Source organism: Cicer arietinum, chromosome 3 (assembly GCF_000331145.2).
Source record: "Cicer arietinum cultivar CDC Frontier isolate Library 1 chromosome 3, Cicar.CDCFrontier_v2.0, whole genome shotgun sequence".
Lineage (NCBI taxonomy): Eukaryota > Viridiplantae > Streptophyta > Magnoliopsida > Fabales > Fabaceae > Cicer > Cicer arietinum.
The window spans coordinates 61970857-61977463 of NC_021162.2; positions in this window are offsets into that span (position 1 = coordinate 61970857).

The window sequence follows — 6607 nt, forward strand, 5'->3', positions numbered from 1 at the left end:
ATGTTGTTTACCGGTAATATTAGAAAAAAAATCACTCACTTTTTACTATAAATGTCAAATGATGGAACAGTGAAAAATTATAAATTTTAATATTTATACAAAAATAAAAATGTCTTTTCCTTGTATTTGTGAGAATAAAGGTTAAGTGTGGGGTATAAGATAAAACCATCTATTTTGAGATCTTTATGGATCATTTCAGTTTAGTAAAGCCCATTTTTGAAGGCCCACTTGATCCACTCACCACCAATACTTAACATATTTATGTTTTGCTTCTCACCTCCAAACATATTATTAAAAACTTGAATATGATAAAAAGTTCACACAAAAAATTGAGAGATTTGATGAATATTAACCTATTTAATAAGACAACTCAAATTTAAAGCTTATCACAAAATTTTAGTTAAATTCATCTTCGAATCTTTAATCACTTGTTTAAGATATTGAAATTCCTTGATATTTGAATTAATCGTGTGTAGATTTTTAGGGTTCCTTGAGGTTGTTTTTATATCTTTTGATGATAAATCATAAATAAAAAATGAAAGAGATATTAAAGTAGTTGTTTACTTTACTTGTATTTTATTTTGTATTATTTTATACCTAGTTACCAACTCTTATTGGAAGAAATTTATTGAAATGAAACTAAAATAATATATAATATGAGGAGAATATGAGATATTATATAAATTTTAAAATTTATATACTTATAAATGTATTAAAATGGTATGGAATATTTAATAAATTCGATATTAAAATTATATATATATATATATATTCATTTTATGTTAGTTTTGATTTTGTTTTATTCTCTTTTACAATCTTCTAAAGTTAAATAGATACCATTCTTCAAATTTCCACTTGAAGTATTTCCCTTACATTTCTCTTATTTACCTTTTTTTTTCACACCTTTTTTTTCCTCCCTAGTTTCATTTGTACAAAGAAAAAAGGTGTGACCTCTTACATGATACTCAAAGCATTATGTTTGGGTTTTAAGATCACCAAAACATAATTTTAATCTATCCTTTTTGACGGATTCAATTTCTTCTTAAGAAAATAATCAGCATTCAAGGTGTAGAAAAAAGAAATTGTTTGACTAAGGGGCTGCCAAAGCCAAATAGGGCTAAAACAAGATGAGCTCAGTCAGCCAAAAGCATTGACGATATATAGGTTTCATAAAGCTCTAATACGTGGTCCATACTCCATAGTTTCTCAATACAAGAAAACTTTTATTTATTTATTTATTTGTAGTTTTGAATTCTTAAGAATTTGTTTGACTCTGCTTGCTTTATTATATTTTTTTGGTTGCCTTCATTAGGAGAAATATGACAATTTTATTGACATCAACGGTTTGATTGCCACACTAACTTGACCGTCCAAAATAATTCATTTGACCATAAAGCTTTTTTTGCATAAGCAATTAGATCACTCTCATCTGCCTACCAGCTTTTTCCCTTTCTTTTTTAAATTTTAATAGGAGAAAAACACTTCTATGTTATTATTATGAACAAAAACATAATTAGGATATTATCCTTTCATATTGGGTATAAGTTTTTTAAACAAATTAAAATTTTAAAGATATTGAATTCTAATTACAAAAAAAAAAAGTAAATAAAAAATATTAATTAAGGTGAAAATTCATTACTAAAAACTAAAATTCTAGCTTTTTGTATCATTAAAGTGTGATGACTTGTCTCCTGGGGTAAAACTAAAACAACAACTCTTTTTGTATAATTTTCTATTTTAATTTATTTTATTTGTGTGCACCTAAACAATTTTAAATTGAGTTGTGCTAAGTAAGTATTTCTCCAAAAACCAATCCTCTATGGTTACTGGTTATTATGCACCATTTCTATTTCAATTTTCAACCTAAGATAAAAGTAGTTATCACTCACTATCTGGCTCCACCGTAAGATAAGTATATGTACCAGCTGTTTTTCTTTTTGGGGACAAAATCACAAAACTATCTATTATTGTTACCTAAGATTATGCAATCACCGTAATAATACACGCACTACTTCGATTTCTTTTTCTGTTTAAAATTTTTATTAATACGTCTAATAATATATTAATACATTATTTTTCTTACATTTAAGTCAAATGAGTCAGTTTTTCTACTAAATATATAAAACAGCAATTTTTTATTTTTTATTTCATATAGTTTAAATATTTTGTAATTTTTTTAATAAATATTTTATAATGTTGTAAATGATATATGATGGACTTGAGATGTCAACATAATTAAAATGTGAAGTTAATTATATGATGTCTCTACATTTTATTTTTGCTAAAAAAAGTTTATGTTGAAGATAATATAAAATAAATACAGTTTCTGTTATGATATCATACAATCATGTACCACCCATCTTATAAAAATATTATGCAGCACTCAATTATTTATAATATAATAATCTTTAAAATCTAGTATATTTCTAAAAAGTTTAATAATTGTTTTAACAAAAGTTTAATAATCAAAATAATATGAATTAGAATTTAAAAATCACTATGCATAAGTATTTTTTCACATTATTCAAGTACACCGTGAAAAAATAATAAAAGTTGTGTTTGATTTATTAAAAAATAAAAGAGATGACACAAAACAATGTCTATTTACTATATTTGGTGTAAAATTTAATTATAGAGTTTGATAAATGAAAGAACAAAAAATTACACAAAAGTTCACTACGCGAAAAATGGTATTTTACAGCGTTTTTTTTAAGCCATTTACAGCGCTTTTCCAAAAAATTAAGCGTTGTAGTATCTAGCGCTGTAAAAAGATACAACAGCGCTCTTTAAAATAAAAAAAAGCGCTGTAAATCTCTTCTAAAAACGCGCTGCTTGTTGTATTATTTTTACGGCGCTTTTTAAAAAAAGCGCTGTAATATCCATTCCTTTATTTCAATTAGATCTCTTTCTGGGATTATAACAACAATCTCTTTCATGAATCGTAATATACAGTATCCACGGTCTATGTTGTTAGTTTGACGAGAGCACTATAAAATAAAACATATAAGTCAATAAATATTTGTAGATTGATTGTTAATGAAATTTTAAAGCTATACATTTCAAACCTTTATTGGAATCCATGTGATTTATTTGATTTTTGCTTCGACACTGTAGCACCCATTTGAGCTCGGAAAACTTGTAAAACACTATCAAATAAATGTGATTATTAGCATTAACAGACACATTATATATATATATATATATAAATAAGAAATAAATGAATAATATTACAGCGCTTTTTTTAAAAAGCGCTGTAAAAGACCTTCTTATTTTATTTTTTAAAAGCCTATTACAGCGCTTTTTTTAAAAAGCGCTGTAAAAGACCTTCTTATTTTATTTTTTAAAAGCCTATTACAGCGCTTTTTTAAAGAGTGCTGCGATTTACTGTTATATTTTAATTTTTAAAAGCCTATTACAGCGCTTTTTTTAAAAAGCGCTGTAAAAGACCTCCTTATTTTACTTTTAAAAGCCTATTACAGCGCTTTTTTTAAAAAGCGCTGTAAAAGACCTTATTTTATTTTTTAAAAGCCTATTACAGCGCTTTTTTTAAAAAGCGCTGTAAAAGACCTCCTTGTTTTACTTTTAAAAGCCTATTACAGCGCTTTTTTAAAAAAAGCGCTGTAAAAGACCTTATTTTACTTTTTAAAAGCCTATTACAGCGCTTTTTTAAAGAGCGCGCTGTAAAAGACCTCCTTATTTTATTTTTTAAAAGCCTATTACAGCGCTTTTTTTAAAGAGCGCTGTAAAAGACCTCCTTATTTTACTTTTAAAAGCCTATTACAGCGCTTTTTAAAAAAGCGCTATAAAAGACCTCCTTATTTTATTTTTTAAAAGCCTATTACAACGCTTTTTTAAAGAGCGCTGTAAAAGACCTCCTTATTTTATTTTTTGAAAGTCTATTACAACGCTTTTTTACAGACTTTTTAAAGCGCTTGTCCAAAAGCGCTGTAAAAGACCTCCTTATTTTTTTTTTAAAACCTTTTTACAGCGCTTTTCCAAAAAGCGCTCTAATAGGTCCTTTAATTATGTGAAATCAAAGTCTTTTACAGCGCTTTTTTTACAGCGCTTGTCAAAAAAGCGCTGTTGTATCCTCAAGTTATTTTTAAAATATCATACAACAGCGCTTGTATTTAATAAGCGCTATAAAAGACGCGCTATAAAATGTCATTTTTGGCGTAGTGGTTGTAATTTTTGTCATTGGCTCAAGCATAACTTTTTATCTTATGGACAGACTATTTAAAATATTAAAATACCATCCTATTTTCTAAAAAAACACATTTTCTATTTTTCATATCTTCTCTCTCTCCCTTGCTCTCTCATTTCTCAATCTCTTCCACACACTCATTTTTTCTATTTGATATATTGTTTTTCTCTCTCCCATCTCTCTCTTCTCCCTATTGTTGAGACAAAATCTCTCAAATGATTTTAATGATAACAAAATTACTTAAGAGATTATGATTGTGGTTAATGACTAACATGTGCTCTTGAGTGTATTCATTTAAGATAATAGGTTATTAATCATTAAGGCAAAAAGAAGGAAAAAGTGATTTTGGCCTGAGGATGGAAAACACTCGTGAGGATGGAAATTGCTGCAAACGCGAGGATAGAAATTGCTGCAAACGCGAGGATGGAAATTGCTGCAATTTGAAATACTCCAGATCTGGACAAACTGATTTCTCACCAGAACAAATGTGTTTATTCAAATGTATAACAATGTCAAACAAGAATAAACAAAGCATTCAAAAGTAAGAGTCAAAAGGTCAAAAGAAAAAGGTGAATATGGCTAGATCTAGTATGTAAAGGAAAGGCTAGTAAAAGTGAAAGCAACCTATCAAGCATGTGCAAAGGTCAAAATCTGAACATTTAATGGGCTTGCACGTTTTAATTCATAAGGAAGTCAAGTTAGCAAAAGGCAACTTGAAACAAGCCAAAAATGGAAGATCACATGTTGCTGCCAGATCTGATCCTTGGACTGAGTATGACAGTCCTATGTCATAAAGTGGCTTTTTCTCTCTTGTCAACATCACCTCAAAAGATGAAGCCAGCCTAGACCTTAAAGACTACGAAAAATGCAGCTCAGAAACAGCCTTGCACTCTGATTAAAGTGAAAAAGCAAGGACATGTCAAGATCAAAGCTATGCTGCGTGAGGATGGGTTCTGCCTAAGCCTAACAAGCTGAGTGGCAGTTCTGTAATTTTGATGAAAACCTTGGATCCTTTGAAAATGAGCTCCAACGGTCATCAAAGGCTTTGATCTCTATAAAATGCTTACAAGCTCTCCATTGGAAAATACACAACACACTTGCATAAAAAGATCAAGCATCTTAAAGCTTTCAAGAAGCAAATCACATCCTCCCTTATTACTTTCTTTGATCCTACACTATATCTTTGTATATCTTTTGAGAAAGTATTAAGTATTAATCACTCTCATTCTACTTTGTAATTTCCTAGTGAGTGAAGCTTGGAAATATTTGGAAATTGATTGTAAGCTTGGTGAAGTTTGATAATACACAGTTGTAATCATCCTCGGGTTGAGGATTGATCTGTTTTGAAAGTTAGTGAAATCTCACAAGGGTGTGAGGACTGGACGTAGCCATCTTTGGGTGAACCAGTATAAAATTGTGTGTGTGTCCCTCATATTCTGCTCCTACTTTTTTACTCAGCTTAGATCTAACGATTTAAAAATCTCATCCTCGAGCTAGCCATCCTCGGCAAGAGGATAGTTTTTAAAACACTTAAAAATTGTTTTTAACAGCAAAATCCCTATTCAACCCCCCCTTCTAGTGATATTTAGCTACAACACCTATCTCTGTATCTATTTCTACTATTTTCCTTATCTATTTATCTCTCCTTGAACTATCTAGTTTCTCACTCTCTATTAATATTTATAGTCACATAAATTTTGACATATCATAAAGGATATTGTAGTAAAATTTGCATCATTTTGTTTAGGTTGTCTATTGTCCATAAAATTTGTCTTATAATATTTTGTCAAGTCACTACGCGAAAAATGGTATTTTACAGCGTTTTTTTTAAGCCATTTACAACGTTTTTTTCAAAAAAATAAGTGTTGTAGTATCCAGCGCTGTATAAAGATACAACAACGCTCTTTAAAATAAAATAAAAAAGCGCTGTAAATCTCTTCTAAAAACGTGCTGCTTGTTGTATTAGTTTTACGGTGCTTTTTAAAAAAAGCGTTGTAATATGCATTCATTTATTTCAATTAGATCTCTTTCTGGAATTATAACAACAATCTCCTTCGTAAATCGTAATATACAGTATCCGCAGTCTATGTTGTTAGTTTGACGAGAACACTATAAAATAAAAAATATAAGTCAATAAATATTTGTGGATTGATTGTTAATGAAATTTTAAAGCCATACATTTCAAACCTTTATTGGAATCCATGTGATTTATTTGATTTTTGCTTCGACACTGTAGCACTCATTTGAGCTCGGAAAACTTGTAAAACACTATCAAATAAATGTGATTATTAGCATTAACATACACATTATATATATATATAAGAAATAAATGAATACAATACCTGAAGAGTGCGAAGAAATACATAGAGTTCATAGGGTTACGGTTTCGTTTAAGAAGAAACA